Raw genomic sequence first — 23,279 nt, forward strand, 5'->3', positions numbered from 1 at the left:
CGACCTAAGCTAGGTCCTAGGTGTGATACAATGATTATGATTCTTGAAGAAACCCCAACCAAGCCTCTTAGCATATCATAAGCATACATAAGGTAACAATAAGTAGAAAGTCATAATAAATCCAAAACATAGCATATCTAGAATGAATCAATACAACATAGACTCCATACACATATCCAACATGCCTCTACATGAACTAACATAGGAGGGGACTAGGACATGTTCCTAGCTCACCCTCAAAGAAAAGAGATGACATAGAAATAAATAGTCTTAATGTACCAACATAGTCTAAGAATGAAAAAAAGGAAGACATACTCGGCTATCCCTCAAAGCATGAGGACCACCGCATAATCTACAACAATCACCAACTGGCAACAAGAAGAGGATGGAGCATCCATTCCTACATTGTGATATAATATAGGTCATAAAGCATGCGTTAGTACTTTTGAATGTTCTAAGTATGTCAGAAATGTAATGCATAATAAAAACATGTTGTGCAAATGACCATTTCAAATAGCATGATAGAAGAGGTATTAAAATCATAAGTAGACATGAGAAGAGTCAATGCACACTAAACCATAAGAGTATCATATAAAACTAAATGATAGGATTAGTCATTTCAAAAATCATAAGGGACCATACATATGTGGGATATAACCATAACCAATAATAAGACCATACGAGCTATAACATAGAATCTTGATGTAACTCTCACATCGAGAAGAAAGAGGCTACTTTCCAAGGTAGACTCTGTATTATCATCATTAAGTGCTATATGTGGCTCCACAAGCTAGTCCATATAGGCAAACCTACGGTGGCAACATAGTTAAGGGACTAGAGATTTCTACTAAGGACCTCTTTAGTTGAGTCCCCACCTCAAAGTCCTCTTGGTGCTAAGTCAACATCCCACGGAATACATATTACCATTATAAATAATATTTATCGTAAAACATAGTCATACTTTTTTGAAATCATAAATCTTATTCATAGGATTTAGCTCATTATCATGTATTCATGTAATGTGGGTGTAGGCCTTCCATCATTAAGAATCTTATTTCATAAAGAGTATCATTAGGGTCTTAAGTCACCCTTTTCATAAAACTTTCTTAAATACTTAAATTCCAAAATCATGCATTTTACTTGAAATTTAATTGAAAGCATGAATTTATAATCAATTGACTTGGAAATCATGAAATTAAATTGAAAATATGTATATTCATATAATTTTTATAAAACCGTGCATGATTCATGAAAATAATATTAATAGAAGCATAATTAAAAATACCCATCATCCATGTCATGAACTCTAAAGAGTAATGTAGTAAATTCATAGAAAAATCTTCAATTCCATGCAATAATCATTAATTCATATCAAAATAGATTCATAATCATAATTTAAATCATAATTCATGTAATTAAAATTGAGATCATCAATCCCATACAAACGCATACTTGAATTGATTGAAAAAAAAATTATTAGGCTCAATGGGTGGAAAGTACCCTTGGATGAATACCCACATACCTTGAATGAGAAACTAGAAGAAACTTGAAGAAGTATGGAATTTTGGTGAAGAACTTGAAAGAATTGCTTAATTGTCTTCAATGGTGATTTGAGAGTCTTTGTAGAAAGAGAATATTTGAAATAGATGAATTATTCAAGAATGAGGGAGAATAGGGGTTTAGGGTATTTAATAGGGTCAGCTTTAGTCATAAAAACATCCAGCTTCTTTAACAAATAGGTAGGGAAAATTCTAAAGTGCCCCTACATAAAAACTGAATTAAAATAAACTTCTCCTCAAATTGGATTTTAAGAACTCCACAACGTGGGGACATTGCAGACTCTACCATCTCTAAATTTACTCGATTCAAAATTATGCTCTCAAGCCCGCGATGCAATTTTTCTCCTTGTGTCAATTTTTCACAAAATTTCTTATTTCACGGAATTATCTAAGTAAGAACTCTATAGGGTATTATAATTTCATATACCAAGTGGGTGTTAGCCTATGTGGGAGTTCATTTAACTTTGTTATATTGGAATCATAGTCATCAGTTTTAGGATGAGGAATTGGCTGCTCTTCGAGATTGAGTTTTGTGAGGTGATGCGAGACAGACTACCGTAGGTTTGGATTGGGTGTTAAGATTTGCTGGTCATATCTATGTATCGATTGTTAGGGGTTTGATTCAACTGATTCTTCATGAGGCCCAAGATTCTAGATATTTTATTCATTCGGGCACAACAAAGATGTATCGCGATCTTAGAAAATATTACTAGTGAAGCGGTATAAGGAAAGATATAGAAAATTATATTTCATGTTGCTTATGTTGTCACTAGGTAAAGGTCGAGCACTTGAGTCCTTGTAGCGAGCTTTAAAAGTTACCCATTCCATAGTGAAAGTAGGAGAGGATCATCGTGGACTTTATTGTAAGGTTGCCTCACACTTGTAGAATTGTTGATAATATTTGGGTCATTATTTATCGATTGACCAAGTTAGCACAGTTCCTCCCTATTCATACTTCCTTCAGTGCTGAGAGATTAGCTTGTATCTAAATTTGGAAGGTGGTTCAGCTTTATGGTTTGGATGTCTCTATCATCTAAATCGGGGCTCAAATTTTACTTCTAGATTTTGGAGGACTTTTCAAGAGAAGTTGGGCAGCCGTGTCAATCTTAGCATAACTTTTCACCCGCTGATTGATAGTTAGTCGGATTGCACTATTCAGATTCTTGAGGATATGTTGCAGGTCTATGTTATGGGTTTTGGAGGTCAGTGGGATCAGTTTTTTCCCTTGGTAGAGTTTGTGTATAACAACAACTATCACTCTATTTTTTGTAATTTAGGAACACATGTTCGGAGAGGTGAATCGGGCCCTTTCACTGAGTCAATCTTGAAATTCTTAGAGCTGGTCCCACCTTTTTGTTTTAGACTTTGAAATTAGTACATCTCTATTGTTAGTAATTTAAGTGTCTAAATGATAGTAATAATATTATAATTCTATTTTTAATAGTGTGGCAATATTTCAAAGCCATAAGAAAGGGAAAAGCACCAGCAATATAATTTGGAGCATGCGCGGTTAGCCTAATGGTAGGCTATATCTTCCATCTCCTTCGATTGAGAATGATTATGTAAATGTATGCTTATTTTTGTGATTTGGGGGTGAATTGGTAGTTTATAATGCTTAATTCATAGAATCCATATGTTAGACTATTTTGGGATAATTCTGGCAATGAAGCATATTGGTTGTGCAAATTGATCATCCATACCTTGTGGTGTGCCTTTATTGTGGCTTGTGTATGTTTTTGAAAGATTTTTCTACCTTAGTCTAGGATTATACTGGTGATTTCCATAGAATTGCGTATATTGGAGTCGTTAGGCCTTAGAATCTCTTTGATGTCACTTCGGATGGCTTGGATCATTGTGGACTGCTATAGGATACTTGGGTCTTCTAGTCTGGATCTTAGTTAGGAAGTAATATATATATTGGAACCTTATATTCATAATTTCGTCATTTCTATCAGTTTTGGTATTCTTGGTCCTTGATTTGGAAATCGCCCATCGATTTTGGTCGAATTTTGTTCGGGCATAGAGTATTTTATTGATGTCACTCGATTTAGGGTTCTCCTTGTGATGCTCAGTTGACCGCTGATCCTAAATCTAACTGAGTTGTAGGAAATATTCAGTTGTGGATAGAGTCAACCAATACAGGCAATCGGGGTCACCATCTACCGATATCTTCAACTTTGGTTCATGTCCATCGCTATTTTCAACCTTGGTTTTATTCCTTGTCCATTTGCAAAGTTGGTTTGAGTCCATGATTACCCTCAGCCTTGGTTTGAGTCCTCGTCTATTCCAAATCTAGGTTAAATTCCTTGAATTTATTTTCACTTCATATCAAGTCCTTAGACCCTACTCTGTTATGAATAAAGTCTCAGGCCCTTAGTGGGTTTGGTTCAACTTCGCTGAAGATTATAGTAATCTTGAAAGTATCATCGAGTTCTCTTTATTTTTTTTCACTCTTTTGTGCACCTGTCGGGCTTATGGAAGCCCTTTAGGGTTCCACTTAAAACGTACGAGTGTACCCGTTAGGCATTTGGGGGCCCGATCGGATCTAGATAGTTGTTCTCTTTGTTTGTGTTTTAGTACACTCGTGTGCAACCTAGTTATATATATATATATATATATATATAGCCTTTTCAGACAAGTCTTGTTCTATAGTCCACTTTTGGGACTTGTACTCATTTTTGTAGTAGCTCTGTACTTGTAACTTTGTGGTTCTGGGACAGATATTTTATTGTAAGAACCCAAGTTTCCCATAGCTCAAGTCAATCACCATGACCAACACCACAGGCCCTGGTGAATTCATGGACCGTGGTGGGTCACCCATCCAGGTGACATCCAGTTTTTAAGTTCAGGTATTTTGGTTTTTCCCTATGTTTTAATTAATGAATGTATCTAGTGTTTGCGATTTTATTATAACCTACTAGCTAACCTAAGCCCTCCTCACTCTATCATTCTCATCCAAACACTCTAAATCAAAATGTTATTTCTAAAAGTGTTCTCTCTAGAGTCTTCTTGTTCATCAAGCAAATTCAAGGGATTTCTTCAAGAAAATTCAAGGGATTTCTTCAAGTTTTAAGCTTCGATTCCTTCAAGTTAGGACTTCTAAAGGTCAAGGTATGTGGAAATTCATCCTTGGGCCTTTTTCACCATGGAATCCAAACTTTTCTCTCAAATTCTCTTATGATTTCTTCTTCTAAAAGCCCTAATAATTTATGATGTTGCATTGGGTCTTCTTACTCATGATATATCTTATGATTCTTGATTATAATATCCATAATTCACATTACATTGCATGATTTCAGGATGAATTTCAAATACCTATGATATATGCTAGTTTCAAGTACATTTTTAATGAATTATGATTATGATTTCCAAGTGATTTCAATGAAACCTTTATGAATGATTTTCAAAGTTATGAATGATCAATGAAAGATGATGATTTATGTTTCAATGATGCTTTAAGTTATAGTTATGATGCTGCAATAAGGATAATTCTTGCATAATCATGTTAAAGAAGTTTAAAGGTTGGGATTGTTATGTCCCAAAATACCCCTTAGACATGATAGGCACCCGCTATCACCACTTGTAGGGAAAACCAAATATCCCTACACTTAACCAAATTATCTAAGCACTGAGATAAAATATGTGTAACTCTAAAACTCATCAGTACTCCTCAAAATGAAATTGTTATCAAACCAAAATTGTATATCGATTTATGCCCCTAGTAACTATATCACGCTAATAAAGAAAGATATCCAATATCACACTCATATAACTTATAAAAATATTCGATATTCCTCATAAAATAGCCTATCTATGGTTGATCCAAAACCAATAATTCTTCCAAGAACACGTTTGTTCCAACACATGGATTAGGCAGAGAAAATACATCTTTCAAAGCAAGTAATAAAATAAAGCACTAAAGTTTAAAGTCTCACTTACATCACTAATGACAAATACCACAACCTTGCACGCGTAGAACACCCACCAAAACAGCCCCCAAATGCCTCAATCTATGCAAAATATTGATTAATGACATCAATTATACTAGTTGGGTAAAGTGTCAATATCCCTAATGTTTAAGCTTAGAGCTAAATCTTAATATTTCACCCTTAAAATGTGAATTAAATATTAAAAAAATTATAGCAAGCCATAGCAGCAGCAATTCTGCTTATTGTAGCAGTTCTGTTTGCTGCCAATAAATGGCTTAAATTTCCAATCTCCTTAAAATTCTTAGAACCATAGTTGCCTAAGTATTTTCAATCCATAATCACTATCACAACATTGATTTCTAATCATTGCTTCAAATATTTTTAAGAGCTATGGTAAAAGTAGAAAGAGATTACTACTTTCTGCAAATTTTAAAGGGGTACAAGTATATGCTACTATGAAGAAATTTGATGTCATTACCTAGAGCTTATTATCTCTGAAAATAATGGTCTAGAGAACTCTTCTTTGTTGTACCAGAACTCCAAAGAATTTTGTTTATGAGTTATTTTTTTTTCTTATAAAAAACAAATTATCCTAAAATTCTACTCTATAGGACTGTGAGGAGAAAGGAATCTACAAGTGCAGCCACTCCTTTTAACTGAAAAGGTCAGCCACTCCTTTTGGTTCTTTTACTAATAAAAGTTATTGATTAAATTACGAATTTACCCTTCATTTAAATCTGCAGCCTACTTAATGAACCCTTCATTAAATGAAATGGTTATTACATTCTCCCCCACTTAAAAATAATGTTCGTCCTCGAACGAGTCTAGAATCGTACATGAAGCGATAAATAGGTGAGGATATTTATCTCGCATAACTGCCTCAAACTCCCAAGTAGCCTCTTCGGTAGGATGATTGCGCTATAACACTTTGACTGAAGCTATCTTCTTCGACCTCAATTATCGCACTTGCCTATCAAGAATAAATATCAGGCCTTCCTCATATGTTAAATTCCCATCAAGCTCCACATGTTCTAGCTAAATTTCATGGCTATCATCATTAACATATCGTCGAGGCATGGACACATGAAACACAGGATGAATGGTAGACAATCTCGGAGGTAAAGCAAGTTGGTACGCCACCAAACTAATCTGGTCCAAAATCTCATAAGGACCAACATACCTAGGACTTGACTTACCTTTCCGACCAAATCTCATAAATACTTTCATAAGGGACACTTTAAAAAAGACCTTCTCACCGTCACAAAGTCTATATCATGTACTCTGTTATCTATATAGGACTTCTGTCTACTTTGTGTCATCTGAAGTCATTCTCGTATCAATGTATCTTTTTCTAATGCTTGTTGAACCAAATCTGTACCTAATAACTATGCTTCGCTGGGTTCAAACCATCCAACTGGTGATCGACATCTTCGACCATATAGAGCCTCATGTGGTACCATCTGTTAATTCGATTGGTAGCTATTATTATAAGCAAAATATGCAAAAGGCAACTGATCATCCCAATGACCACCAAAATCAATCACGCAAGCTCTAAGCATATCCTCTAAGATCTAAATAACTCATTCAGAATGTCCGTTAGTATGAGGATGGAAAGTTGTACTCAACTCAACTTGTGAACCCAATGACTTTTGAAAAGACTTCCAAAACTCAGCAATGAACTGTGCAACTCGATCTGATATTATTGAAATAGGCACCCCATAAAGCCTTTCTATCTCTCGAAGGTAAATGTCTGCTAACTTCTTTGCTGTATGAACAACCCGAACTTGTGTGAAATGGGCAGATAATATTAGTCTTTCCACAATCATCCAAATTGAGTCATGTTTCTTGAAAGTATTCAGCAACCAAACAACAAAATCCATTATAATCCTTTTCCACTTCCACTCTAGGATAATCAAGTTTTGCATTACTCCTCCAAATTTTTGATGTTCATACTTGACCTGTTGGTAATTTAAGAAACTAGTCACATGCTTCAAAATATCAGCTTTCATACATTTCTACCAGTACAATCCACGCAAGTCTTGATACAACTTCGTAGCACCTGGGTGGATGGAGTATCACCAGCTATGATCCTTCTTAAGTATTAGCTACTTCACTTTACCCACCATGGGGATACATAATCTATTATGTCGACGCAGAACACCCTTTCCATCAATAGAGAATGACTTCACGCCTCTTTTCTGCACTTGATCTCATAATCTAGCAAGTTGGGGATTATCATATTAGCAAGTATTAGCTTCTCTAACTAAGGATGATTGCACCACCATACTTGGAAGCAACCTACCAGAAAATGTATGATCAATTCAAATTCCTTGATTGGCTAAAGCCTGAATATCCATAGCCATAGGTCTCCTTTCAATATCAATCTAGGCCAAGCTCCCCATAGACTTCCTACTCAAGGCATCTTCCACCACATTCGCCTTTCCAAAATTATACAAAATAGTAAGATCATAATGTTTAAGTAGCTCCAACCACCATCATTGTCTCATATTTAGATCTCTTTGCTTGAATAGATATTGCAAATTTTGTGATCAGTATATACTTCACAAGGCTCACCATAAAGATAGTGACGCCAAATCTTAAGTGCAAATTTATGTGTCAGATAATTCTTCTCACGAATATTTAGCTGGAGAGAAGCATATGCCACCACTTTACCATTCTACATTAAGACACAACCCAAACCGAGTTTTGATGTATTAAAATAAATGGTGAATCCCCCCTCCGCTATAGGTAAGGTCAAGATTGGAGTTGTAGTAAATACAATCTTTAATCTCTGAAAACCTTTTTCACAACCATCTGACCACACTTTCTGAGTTAAACATGTTAATGGAGTTGCTATCTTTGAGAAACTCTCCATAAAACGTCTGTAATATCCAGCTAATCCCAAGAAATTGTGTATCTCTATAGGAGTATTAGGTCGAGGCAAATTGCGAACTGCTTCTATATTCTTTAGATAAACTTGAATTCCATCTCATGAGACCATATGTCCTAACACAGAAACTGTCCTCAACCAGAATTCACATTTTGAGAACTTGGCATAAAGCATTCATTCTCTAAGTGTCTGCAATACAACTCTCAAATGGTGTTCATGTTCTTCCTTACTCCGAGAGTAGACTAAAATATCATCAATGGATACAATCAAAAAATTGTCTGAGTATGGCTTAAATACTCTGTTCATAAGGTTCATAAATGCTGCAGGTACATTAGTTAGGCTGAAAGACATCACCAAAAATTTAAAGTGTCCATACCTAGTCTGGAAGGCTTTCTTGGAGATATCTTTGGTCTTAAATCTCGGCTTGTTATACCCTGCACTCCTGTACTTGGAATGACTCTTAATCTTATTAGAAGTTATCATGTAGGTCAGATAATCTATAACACTATCAAATAACTCTAAGGAGAAGAGAATGAGTTAGCCCATAGTAGGGAAGATTGGAAATAGGGTTATGAGAATCCGGAATGAGTTGGAGACCAAGTAATAAGTCGTAGGACTCGACTTACTCACGTAGGCTACTAAATTAGATGTCTTACATACCTAAGCTATTTGATTACACATCGAGCTTACGTAGCAAGGATTATATAAGCTCTTAAAGTAAGATAAGATTATGAACCCATGAGGAGGAAAGAGTGACACGTAGCAGCAAGAGCAGCTTCCACATGGAAGCAAGGGAAGATGACACATGAAAGCAGGTGATGCACCTTCTTGGGATCAAGTAGGTGACCCACCTGCTTGGGGTGGACCCCCCACCTGCAATGTGGCAACCTCGAATTGGATGCACAGATGCAGTGGCCCAATAAGGGCTAGACACATGTCACCCTAAGGGGATGACATGTGTCACCCTCTAAGGAAAACTATATATATGTGTTTGATGACTTTTAAGTCATTTATTTCACAAAAATCCAAGAAAAAGAGAGAAAGGAAACCCTAAACCGAGAGAGAGTGAGCTACGGATTTGGGGCCAAAAAAGGTAAGTCCTCCACTTTTATTCCATGAATTAATTATCTATGGTGTAATAAAATGGAATTAAGGTTTTATTAATATAAATATATGGTTTGTATCATCACCAAAAGGATAAAAAATAGCAACAAAGTTTCAGCCGCGTTAAGAGGACTTTTTAGGCAAATTTTTGTAAGTTTTGTATAATTTAAGGTCTTTCCTTTTAAAGTGGAGTTAATAATGTTGTTATGGAGTGTATTATAAGTCATAAACAAAGCTGGAAGTAAGAAAATTGCATAAGTATGCTTGGCGTTAGAAACAAACTAAATTGAAGTCGTTTTAGTTAAATCGAAGTGGAAGTAGTATGTTGTGATTGTGGTGCTATAGAAGAGAGGTGTTTGGTTGTGTGTTGCAGGTATGGAAAGTTTTATAAAAAGGGTGTGGTTTCTTCTTGTTTCAGCCATACAACCCTCTGTTTTGTATGGTTAAAGATTTTACAAAATAGAGATTAAAAACCCTATTTTGGTATCGTAGTTTCGAGCGAGTTGTTTGGAGTTTGTATTGTGTAATGTTGAAGTGGTTTACTTGTATATAAGATGATGATTGTTGTTGTTGGGTTGGCTGTAGTAATTGAGGTTGTAATTTGAAGTTCGTATAGGGCAAGTTATAGGGGAGGTACTTTCCGATTTCCATTAACTCCTTAATTAATTAAGGGACTAGTCAAGGAAGTCAGTTCTATGAATACTAAAATGTAAATTAAGACGATGGAAGGTCGAGGGTTGTTGACATTAGTATTACCTTCATGTTAAATGGTTTCAAAGGATGACAAGGCGAACATATTTAACAGTAATCCGTAAGAGGTATGTAAAGCTACCCTTCTCTTCTCTTGATATGTCCTTGACATAAATATGTTGTTATGATGAGATGATTATGGTACCGAGTCCCTTGATGGGCCGGGTATGGTATATGTAAATAAGGATCGGGCCTAATGTCCCTTGGCACATGTTACTATATAAGATCGGGCCATACGTTCCTCGACACATATGTATATGATGACTACATGAGGGAAAGTAGGGAGTAGGTAAATCTATCTTTCTCTTCTTTTGGCATGTCTTCAAGTTAAGTAATAAATGATATGAGCTTGAGGGTAAATCTACTCATAAATGCCAAGCGTAATTCACGGTCCCTATTTACTTCTTGATGAAAGCACTCTTACAGTAATTGAACTAGGGCTTCTCAAGCCTTCCATACGTTAGGAAGAGATGAGTATGTGAAACTATCCTTCTTTTCTCTTGGCATGTCTTAGCCATAAGTGGTTTGTGTATGAAATGTGGGGATAATTCCATTCATAAAACTCCAGGCATGACTCGCAATTCTTACCCACTTTTTGGTATTAGAACTCATATAATAGTTGAGTTATTGCCTTTTAAGGCTTCTTTATGATGAAGGGTGGTATATGTAAAGCATATCTCTCCTTTCTTTTGGAATTTCTTAAATGTAAGTGAAATGATATATGATATGAGTTTGGAGGGAGTTCCATTCATAAGTTTTAGACATAACTCATGACTCGTGTTCACTCCTGAATGCTAGAAGTTCTAAAGTAGTTGAACTACTATCCTCGATCCTTTTATATGTTGAGTAGTGACTGAGTACGTAAGCACCTATTTCAAAACACTCTGTGATGATAAGTGTCTCTGATTTCATAATCCATTTGCTATTATCTTAATAAAAGTCTATAATTACTGAGACTCCGTTTGATATGGCCCCTAATGGCATTTAGAGGAGACTTAAGTTAATGATCATTTTGATCCTCAAATGGTAGTTCGTGACGATTGTTATACCGAGTCTCAAATGATGAGTTAATTGCATATGGTTACTCACTACTCTACTCGTGCATGTTGTTAATACATCTTTTACTAAGTCTTATAAAGGGCCGGGTACGATATATGATGACATGATTATTCATCGAGTCCTATAAAGGTCCGGGTATGACCGAGTCCCATAAAGGGCTAGGTACGATATATGATGATATGAGCATTCACTAATTCCCATAAAGGGTTGGGTACGACCGAGTCCCATAAAGGGCCGAGTATGATATATGATGATATGATTATTATGATAGTATGATTATTTACCAAGTCCTTCACTAGAGGGTCGGGTACGGTACATGTATGCATATGATGACCTAATAAAACATTTCTGACACCAAGTCCCATGATGGGCTAAAAATAGTATATAGGCATGCATATGAAAGCATAATGATGTATTTTAACATATGAGATGATGTCGTATATGATGGTATGATTCCGTATATGATGATATGATAACACCAAGTCCCACAACAGGCCGGGTATGGTATGGGAGGATAATATACATTCCCTCATTTTATAAGATGCAGGTGCAGTGATGTATTAAATGTTATACTTGTTTCCCACACCCCTAATTATGTTGTAATCTCAGTTATACTATGTTATGCTTTATATACTCAATATATGTATCTTATTGACCCCATTTCTTTGAGGGGCTGTATTTCATGCCCACAGGTACAGATATTCATTTTGGAGATCCGCCAGCTTAGGATTTCCACTCAGCTATGTTGGAAGTGCTCTACTATACTGGAGCCTAGCTTTTGATGCTGGTCATTTGATGTATATGTTTTTTTAATTCAGGAGTACAACGGAGGCCCTGTCCTTCCATATGATACAGTTAATACTCTTAGAGGTCTGTAGACATGTGTATGTGGGTTATTTGTAAGTTTGTTCAATTGCACCTATACGATGAGTTGTATATGTTTTTATGTTATGACAGCCTTATCCGCTTGCGTACCCTTTCATGATATGATACAAATAAAAGAGGCTACATGTACATGAAAATGCTTTGACCCATTAGTGTTTTTGGTGTGTAGTATCACATTTACGTAGTTCAACTTGACTATAGTTAATAAATACGTATACGAGGGTCCAGATTGGAACCCAGTCGCGGCATACAGGGTTGGGTCGTGACATAGCTGATGATAACCTGATCTCAAGTCAATTTTGGAAAAGTGAGTAACACCCTGTAGTTGGTCAAATAGATCATCAACTCGAGGGAATGGGTATTTATTCTTGATTGTTGCCATATTCAACTACCTATTGTAAATACACATTCTCATCGTACCATCTTTCTTTTTCACAAATAAAATTGATACACCCCAAGGTGATACACTAGGCCTAATGAACCCCTTATCAAGTATCTCCTGGAGTTGAACCTTGAATTCTCTCAACTTAGCTAGAGTCATACGATATAGAGGAATAGAGATAGGTTGAGTCCCTAACATTAAATCAATGTTGAACTCAATTTACCTCATCAGAGGTAGCCCAAGTAAGTCTTCTGGAAACACATCAGTAAATTCCCTAACATCTAGAAAATTGTCAATAGTAACATCCTCCCCTCGAGTATCATGAATAGTAGCAATAAAGACCAACCACCCATGATTAATCATTCGATGTACCCTTACATAAGATATTATCTTTCCCTGTGTCAGAGGAGTCATGCCTTTCCATACTAAAGGTGATTCTAGGAAAGTTAAAATGTACAAGCTTAGCATAACAACAAACCAAATCTTAGCATGATGCTAACCAATCCATACCAATAATCAAATCAAAATCAGACATCGACAACTCTAGTAGAGAAACTACTACGTCCTTGCCCTGAACAATTATCACATAATCTGTATACACTTTATCCACAGCTAAAGTCTCCCTCACTGGGGTCATAACCATATATGGTTAGATAAGAGTCTCAACCCTTCGTTCTAAGGATATAGCAAAAGATGGAGATATATACAAATACATAGAACCGGGATCAATAAGGGCATAAGCCTCAATAGAATTGACGGTGATAATACCTGTGACTACTACATTGGATTCCTGGTATCCTTTCTAACCATAACAAATAATCTCGGTTATCCAACCACTCCATGAGCAATATGTGCACCCTGCGACCCTGTCCACGAGCACCCTGTGGAGTGGTCCTAGCTGTGTGAATCTGAGCCTATGTACCCATAATATTCCTCTGCACCTGTGTAGTAGTTTGACTAGTACCAAGATCACCCTTAGGAAAAAATTTAGCAATATTCCCTATTTCACCACAAGTAAAACAAAGACCACCAACACCAAAGAAACGACCACTATAATTTTTACCATGGGTAGAACACTTTGGATGATGTTCGTACTGAGAGTAACTATCACCCTTCATCTACATCTGTTGTTGACCCTGTCTAACTAGATAGTAAATCCTAGAATATTGCACCACTGAGTAGGCCTGGACTACCCACGATGAAAACTACTTTGCCCCTAGATGAAGCACCACTAAACCAACCTACATTATGAGCCTTTTTGGTTTCTCGCTCAGTGTTTTCCATTTCTAGATAGGATTCACAATGAAGAGTAGTGTCAACCACATTTGAATATGTACCATTTCGTACATACCATATCATAGGAACACGATAATGGTTCTCAAGTCCATCCACAAATCATCTCACCTTTTTCCTCGGATCTGTAACTAAAAATAAGACATACTTGGATAAATCAGTAAACTTGGCCTCATACTTTGTAACTGTCATATTACCCTGACCTAGATCATAGAAGTGAAGTCTCATATCATCTTGTTTGCCAATGAAATGAATTTATCCTTAAACATTGCTGAAAACTCTGACCAAGTGATAGGTGGTAACCCTACTTATCTATTCCTCTGGATTGAGGTCCACCATGCCTCTGGAGACACTGAGAATATGAAAGTGATAAATTCTACACCAAGAGTCTCCTTCAACCCTAATTTAGTAAGTATGTTTTCATAATGATCAATGAATTTTTGAGGCTCAACAGAAGCCGATGTCGCATCGAACTCTAGTGGCTTAAGATCTATGAAGTTCTTAAGATCCTTGGGTTGCTCCAAAGTTGCAACTGAATAAACAATTTGTTGAGGATCTACATGATGTGTATGAATAGTCGTAACATTCAACTAAACTTATTCTTGCATTTGGAAAGTAGTCGGAGGGAATTGAACTCCATCCTGATTAGGCACCAATGCCTCCAACACATTCAACAATCTTGTCACAACATCAATAGGCAAAGCAAAAGTAGTTTAAGTAGTTGGCATTATTGGTGGAGCATCTCAAACAACCTGTTCTTGTACTCGCTCTAGAGCACCTACTCGGGATTGACCTTTATTCACAACTTCTAGCTGAGGAGCGACATGTGCTCTAGTCCGAGCCCTATTAGGATAAGCCCTACCTTTACTACCACCAGAGGTAGTGTCATGTCTCGCACCACGTCCAATAGATTCATTAGATCGAATGGAAGAGGAAGAACCATGTTTCTTAGCCATCTACAAAAATAATATTCAAGGGTTAGACTTGATTCAACTCAACGCATGAACAAAGAATGAATAAAGGGAAATATCCTAAATGTTTAGAAGCCTCAAGGTCATAAGTATGGGCAACACAACTCCATGACCCGGGACTTAAAGCTTAGGCTCTAATATAAACTTTTTCATATCCCCAAATACCCCCTAGACATGATAGTCACCCTCTATCACCACATGCCAGGAGAACCAAATATCTTTACACTTAACCAAATTATCTAAGCATTGAGATAAAATGTGTGCAGCTCCAAAACTCATCAATACTCCTCAAAATGAAATAGTTATAAAACCAAAATCGTATATTGATTTATGAATAGAATGGACACTTAAATAATGTATATCTAGCCCAAATCCCGCAGTAAAACCACGGAGCATCTAATAGAGTTACATGTGTCCAACTGTTAGGCATGTAAACCCCAAGAAAAGAAAATGTAAGATATAAATAACTAGAGCTGAAATAGTAGCCTCCACAATCAATGTGAAGTCTCAACTCAGTGACAAAATCATCTCGAATGAACTAGTTAGCCACTAGTCTCACCCTCTACTACAGTACCTACAAAGATATGCAAGTAAGGAGTGAGCTATATATAAATATTGTTACACCCCACCCTTTTTAAACTCGAAATGTCTAATAAGTTCCTTGGACATTATCATGTGAGCCGGATACGCTACGACACTATCAAATGGCTCTAAGGAAGGGAGAATGTGATATCCCATAGTAGAGAAGGTTGGAGATGAAATCATAAGAGTCCGGAAGGAATTGGAGGCCAAGTCATGGGTCGTAGGACTCGAGTTACCTACGTAAGCTACTAACTTGGAAGTCTTACATACTTAAGCTATTGGAGTACGTACCAAGCTTGCGAAGCATGGATTACATAGGCTCTTAAAATGAGATGAGATTACGAACCCACGGGGAAGGGAACAAGATGAAACGAGGAAGCCAATAAGAGAGTGACACATGGAAGCACCTCAATCAAGGAGGTGACCCACCTGCCTGCTTGGGGTAGGGGTGGACCAAACTGCCATGTGGCAGCCCCTAAGTGGTTGCATAGTTAGGTGGTCCAATAAGGGTTGGACACGTATCACCCTTAGAGGATGACACGTGTCACCTCCTAAGACAACCTATATATGTATGTATTATGACTAAGTACTTCATTACATATCCAAAAATCAGCCAAGAACTTAGAAGAAAAATGTGAAGAAGAGAAAGGAGAAAGGTAGCCACGTTTTGGAGAAGTTAAGGTAAGTTTCTTACTTTTCTTCCGTGAATTAATTATTTACGGTGTTCCTCAATTATGTGGAGGTGTATATATGTATATTACGATGCCTACGGAACCATATTTTCAGTTCTTCACTTGGAAATCTAAGAGAAACTTAAAGAGAAAACGCTAGGGCATAGACCCATTTTTGGAGGGGACAGTTGTTAGTAATATTAGTATCACTTCTTGTGTATAGCTTAATTTCGGGTGATTCAATATTTTTTGGAAAGGTATTTAATATTTATATAACTTTTATTTAGACTTTCAAATCCAGTTTTGCTTTTAGCTTCACAAAAAAGGGTGATGAAGTGTAGAGGAGGTACTGCCCAGATTTGGTTTTGGAAATCCTACACGGACAGCTGTGAGTATTTTGGTCATATATTTTCATACAAAATTGTTGTAGGGGTAATTCATAATTGTTTGAAACCTTGATACACATGTATATAACTTTCATTGAGGTCACAAATATTTTTTCCTTCAATTACCCCTTCGAAACTAAGCGACAATACAAGACAGTAGGCTGTCCAGAATTCACGTTTTTATAGGTTTGGCTAGTTTTTGCCAATTTTGGGAAAGGTAAGGTTTTTCCTTTCAATTTGAAGCTTATGGTGTTGTTATATGGTGTATTACACCCCTCTTATGCTGTTGAAAGTTTAAAAATGTTGTAGAAATGCTCGACGTTCGAAATAAACTAAATTGGAATTGCTATAGTTAAATTGTCGTCGAAGGATAGTGTTGTTCGTGTGAGGTGCTGCTGCACGGGTGTGATGTGTTGTTTTAGGGCCTAAATATGTTCTAATATGGTTTAGGATGCTTCTGGTTGAATCTACACGACCCCTCGTTGCATATAATGAAAGGCGTTACAAAATAAAGGCTAGACGCCCTATTGTGCTATCGTATTTTTGAATAAGTCATTTGGAGTTTATGTTGTATATTGTTGGTGTGAATTGCTGCAGGTTGTTGTTGTTGGTTGGTTGTAGGTCTTAGGGACCTAATTGGAAATTTGGATAGGGCACATTATAAGGGAGGTGCTGCCCAATTTTCGTCGACGCCTTAGCGAATAACAGAACTAGTCGGGGAAACGACTAAGGAAATAGATTCCATTAATACTAAGATGTAACCTACAGTGTTGGAAAGTAAAAGGGGTTGATATTCATACTACTTTCATGTTGAATAGGTTCAAAGGACGGCGAGGCAAGAAGGATAAGGAATAATTTAGACAAGGTATGTAAAGCCTATTCTTTCTTCTTCTGGCATGTCTTAGTTGTAGGTTAAACAGGATATGAGTTCCGGGGTAGCTCCATTCTTAGCATCTCTTATTTACGTCTGAATATCGGACTTTTATAATAATTGAACTATTTCCCTGAAAACTTCTCTATGCTAAAGAGATAACAAATGTATAGGCTCCAAGTCTTACAGGCTATATGTTAACAAATGTTTCTGGTTCAATAAGCGATTTGGCTGTACTTTAGTACATGTCTAGGAGACCCGAGATTATAATTTATATTGCCCATAATGGCATTTAGAAGTCACTCGAGATGACTACACCACTACTCGAGTCCTCCAACAAAATTTTAATCTTCTTATATGGTCAAGTTTCTAATAATGATTTAAATTGCATATAGTTACTCACTGCTCAACTCGTGTATATTGTAACACTTCTTTCCCTGAGTCTCGGGCCAAGATATGTTCTCGTGCACAGTTCACTGCATTATTACTGAGTCCCTCAATAGAGGGCCAGGATACGTGTATAGATATATGATGATGTGTTGTAATAAGGTGGTGATGGAACTGGGCCATGATGGTTTTACAGAGGTGATTCACCGGACCCCCGAAAGGGCCGGCTATATGATATGATTCGAACATGCATGTTTTTGTAATTCACAAAGTACAGGTACAGGTTTCTGAATTGATATCTTATCCCCTATTTCTCTATCTCAGATATGCTTCCAGTGTATTATGTTACATTTTACATACTCAGTATATATGTCTTACTGACCCCCTTTCTCAGGGGGCTGCGTTCATGCCTAAAGGTACAAATACAGATTTTGGGAGTCCGTCAGCTTAGAATTCCATGCAGCTCAGCTTGAAGATTCTCCATTGTATCGGGGCCTAGTTTTGATACTGTCCACGGATGTATAGAAATTTTTTTATCCATTCAGGGGTACGGAGGGGGCCCTGTACCGCCATATGTTGTCATTTATATGTTTAGAGGTCTGCAGACATGTATATGTGGATTGTATATGTCAATTTGGTTCAGCTGGGTCTATATGATATATTATATATGTTGTTATGTTATGGAAGCCTTGTCGGCTTGCGTTCCTTGGCATGTTGTGATACAAACAAAAAAGGCTACAGGTGTATGTAAATGTTATCGCCTAGTGGGGCTCTGTTACATGATATTGTTTTATTTACAGTTCAATATGACCACAGCTGATAGATATGTGTACGGGGGGTCCAGGTCGGACCCCAGTCGCGACCTATGGGGTTGGGTCGTGACAGAAGTGGTATTAGAGCCAGGTTCATCCTCGGGTTGTCTGCAGAATGTGTCTAATAGAGTCTTGGTTATCGATGTGTTGCGCGGTACATCTATAAACAAGAAGCTACAGGACATTTAGGGTGTTACCTTTCTTGTATAACTGATATCGTGCTTTAGATGCGAGTCATAGAAAAATTGGTTATACTAATCTTGGATATTAATAGAAGGACGACACCAACAGAAGGAAGTAATTGATGACATGGGAAGTTACGAAGCATGCAGGTAAGTGAAGTAAAGCCACGAAAGATATCTGTCGGGTAAGGTATTGAAATATAGAGTTGAAACCTGAAAGGAAAGAAGACAAAAAGTGCAACAGATGCAGTTTGAAGTTGGACATATGAGGTAAGTCCAGTATTTTTATATTATTGTTGACGTTGAAATCCCTCTGTGGCTGTGATATGAGATGACATTGAAAGTCCTGTGCGGCTGTGATATGATATGTATATAAATATGTTGGCCCTGTGAGGCATTGTTGGTATTTTCTGCGTGCAGGTTTTGAGATAGTAAGAAGTGTAGAGGAAACTCTGCCGAAATTTTCCCAGAACAAGGAAAAGGGAATAAAACATAGCTTTATAACATGTCTGGGAAATTGATACCGAGAACCCGTATTATGCTAAAGTAAAATTGTAAGAGGTACTCTTCATGTCGTCAATAAGGGACACCCTCTTTACTTGGGGAAGTTTATTTCAAAGAAACAAAAGTCTGTCTGAGCAGTACAGTTCAGACCGCAGTATCTCCAACCGTAATTGTGTTGTAGGACAACAAAAGAGAAGCTCAGGTTGAAGGGTAAGATGTCCAGTAATTGAGATTCACTCTTTTTGAAGGTATCAAGCCCCCAACTCCTATTGTAAATTAGATGAGTTATTCATAACTCGAGGGTAAACTCGAAAGGGGACCAGGTAGGTCAAGTATTAACAGAAGTACTGTGATGTTTAAGAAATTTTGTTTCTTCCAACAATGGTTGGAAAATGATTTATGATAACAGTTTATAGTTTTCCAGCGACTAATTGGGAAAAGAACTCCTAACGGAAGCATCTCAGGGAGATGTCAGGGACGAATACGAATTAAAAAGAGGATATGTAAGTATGAATTGAACAGTGTGATACGAGTATGCAGGGACAAAGTGGAACCACTAGTAAGACGCGACGCATTTAGTACGCATTGACTATGTTAAAGGCCTGCGTTAAGAATGCAGTAAGAGCATGGGGCTTAAGAAAAAAAAATGAAAAATGATGCGTGTACACAACATCGCCCCGAAAATAGTGGAACCCTTAAGGGACGAGGATGGAAATCTTAAGGAATAAATGGCGCAACTCCTATTCGCCCCAAGAAGCATAGGATATAGGTTGGGATAAAGCTACTACTCCAAGAAAACCTTATCGTCGGAAAATTAGTACTGCCTAATTGAAATTGGAACGACTACAAGTACAAACAAAGGAAAGTATGAGTACCCTCTAAAGGGGGAAGTTAATGAGAAAATGGCAAAACTAAGATGAAGGCAATCGATATGGGAATATATTTAAGATGGTCATCTAAACATCAACAAGATATCTTACCAAACCAAGTTAGAAAAGTCCGGAAGCTACCAATAATTGGATGGAAGCCAGAATGCTACATAAGGCAGCGTTAAGAAGTTTTTGACGAGACCCTGACTGACATAACACTAGAAGGCAGTTGCGGATAAAAACAAAAGAGTGTAACCATGAAAGGATATCAACCAACTTAAGAGACATTACGAATGATAATGACAGCATGCTAGACCAAAAGCCAAAATATTGGTTATAGAGTTAGTCGCAAATGATGTTGCGATAGATAAATCACCAAAGAAAAAGGAATAGAAAGCCTCCTGTGGTAGAAAATAAGGAGAACATAAAGTGAATAGAGGATAGTGAAGTTAAAGGTCTACGCCGATACTAGATGCAAGATAACAGACGAAAGGACATGGCGAAACATAAAGACTCGCGAGATAACGCTGAGGTAAATCTTGGGGTAAATCGAGTGCCCGTACATCGTGGAAAGGATTACAACGAAACACAACACGAAGACTTCCCAGGGAGGTCACCCATCCCAGTATTACTCTCACCCCAGCACGCTTAACTTCAAAATTTTGACGGAACTTAATGTGCTAGTGCTGGTATGATCACACGAGATGGAAGAATCGGAACTAGCGGCGGAGGAACGATATGAGATTAAATTCCTGGAATACTATATGTTACATTAAGGCAATTGTAACAAGGGCGTAAGCAAAATAAGAAGGATTAGCTAATTGCTAATTGATGACACAATCAACTACTAAGAAATGCGAAAGTAGGTTAAGCCAGACTACCGAGATGGAATTGGTACTATCGGTAAGGTAAGACATGGCCACGATTGGACCAAAGACCTACCCCAACATCGAATGTAGTTTAAGGGAGAGAAAGGCAAGGTAAGACGCGAGAACTAACGAGATAGCACTGGGATAATTTGTCTAGAAGGTTATAAGTGGGGGTAAGGAAAGTGGTGAAAGAATTTAAACGAAACGGGCAGAACTAGCTGGTTACTATAGGATGACGAGCTTATATGCCAAAATTCCTTCGGAATTACACCAGATCATGTTAGACAATGCACAGAATGACTACGAGAGACATTATATGAGGGGACCGCATCATTATTCGGTAGCCAACTCTAAGGATTGGGAAAAAGGGGAAGAAGAACCCAAAAGATCGAATGCCAGTTAAAGTTCTGGAAAGAGCCAAAAAGGACTATACGAGGCTAACAATTCCCAATTTATCAACATCATTACACACCCATTTTATACTCTGTAAGATTAAGGTGCTATATGGGTTATTGTGAGTAGGCTAACAAATCAGCTCATTTGCTTCCAAGCAAGACCACCTATGCCGCTAGAACTAGGTGAAGTTATATGACTAGGAAGTAGTAAGGTTTCGTGAGGTTTCCTCATCTAATATCCCAGATAAAGGGACTTCAATTATAATTAATGCCTTGAGATCAGTCCAAGAAGAGATCAGGAGCACAGACAGGTCTTAGTACCGCATTTCTCCCTCGAGCTACTAAACAGACTAAGCGCACTATTAGACGCTAGAAGATATGTCACAAGCCGGGAGATTAACTTCAAAGGTAGCCGGAATGATTATCCATCACTTATCACGTTGCCTACAATAATAATTACTACTCCAATATTCCAATGGCCCCGACAAGATTAAGCAAGCTATTGACTACAAGCCCAGAGTCGGCAGGAATGATATACAGATAATCGACATCGACATACAGAGTTCAAGTTGTTGATTAGATGTTCATCATAGGGTCACCTAGAAAAAGAACTTGACCCAGAATATGTTAGACGGTATCAAGTTACTCATAAGGTGGGAAACGTGACTGGTAAGTTAAGCTTACCACCTCATTTGGAAACTATACACCCAGTCCATCAAATACTGATGAGTCACCCAGGGTATATTCCATAAATAAGGTCCAGGAGATGGAATCCTGTGAGGCAAAACCTATCGCCATCATAGATTGGAAAACCGAAAGATTGTAGACTAAAGACATGCCTTCCCGCAAGGGATGTTAGAAAAACCAAAACCAAAAAGAAGATGATTGGGGAACTGAAGAGAACATGAAATACAAGTATTCGCACTTGTAACCGATATTTATAGGTAACCCCGATTCCTGAAAAGCATATAGGAAGTACTGGTATGGAGGTATGTGTTAAGAAAATAGCAAAGAACCTCCCTACGATTTGTATAAGGTGCTAAGAGAGGTTTGGTCTAACATTCGGGGATGAATGTTCTAAAGGGGGAAGGATGTTACACCCCACCCTTTTTTAAACTCAGAATGTCTCATAAGATCCATGGATATTATCATGTGAGACGGATACGCTACGACACTATCAAACGGCTCTAAGGAAGGGAGAATGTGATACCCCATAGTAAAGAAGGTTGGAGATAAAATCATAAGAGTCCGGAAGAAATTGGAGGCCAAGTCATGGGTCGTAGGACTCGAGTTACCTACGTAAGCTACTAACTTGGAAGTATTACATACTTAAGCTATTGGAGTACGTACCAAGCTTGCGAAGCATGGATTACATAGGCTCTTAAAATAAGATGAGATTACGAACCCACAGGGAAGGGAACAAGATGAAACGAGGAAGCCAATAAGAGAGTGACACATGGAAGCACCTCAATAAAGGAGGTGACCCACCTACCTGCTTGGGGTGGGGGTGGACCCCACTGCCATGTGGCAGCCCCTAAGTGGTTGCATAGTTAGGTGGTCCAATAAGGGTTGGACACATGTCACCCTTAGAGGATGACACGTGTCACCTCCTAATCCAACCTATATATGTATGTATTATGACGAAGTACTTCATTACATATCCAAAAATCAGCCAAGAACTTAGAAGAAAAACGAGAAGAAGAGAAGGGAGAAAGCCAGCCACTTTTTGGAGAAGTTAAGATAAGTTTCTTACTTTTCTTCCATGAATTAATTATCTACAGTATTCCTCAATTATGTGGAAGTGTATATATGTATATTCCGATGCCTAAGGAACCATATTTTCAGTTCTTCACTTGGAAAACTAAGAGAAACTTAAAGAGAAAATGCTAGGGCATAGACCCATTTTTGGAGGGGACAGTTATTAGTAAT

The 23,279-nt window shown here is 37.5% G+C and overlaps 1 pseudogene; it reads right to left on the reverse strand.

Moving 5' to 3' along the window:
* Positions 1–20,669: 20,669 nt before the first annotated feature.
* On the reverse strand, positions 20,670–20,789 carry LOC129893582 (5S ribosomal RNA; annotated as a pseudogene).
* Positions 20,790–23,279: the final 2,490 nt, after the last annotated feature.

This window comes from Solanum dulcamara, chromosome 6, assembly GCF_947179165.1.
Source record: "Solanum dulcamara chromosome 6, daSolDulc1.2, whole genome shotgun sequence".
Classification (NCBI taxonomy): domain Eukaryota; kingdom Viridiplantae; phylum Streptophyta; class Magnoliopsida; order Solanales; family Solanaceae; genus Solanum; species Solanum dulcamara.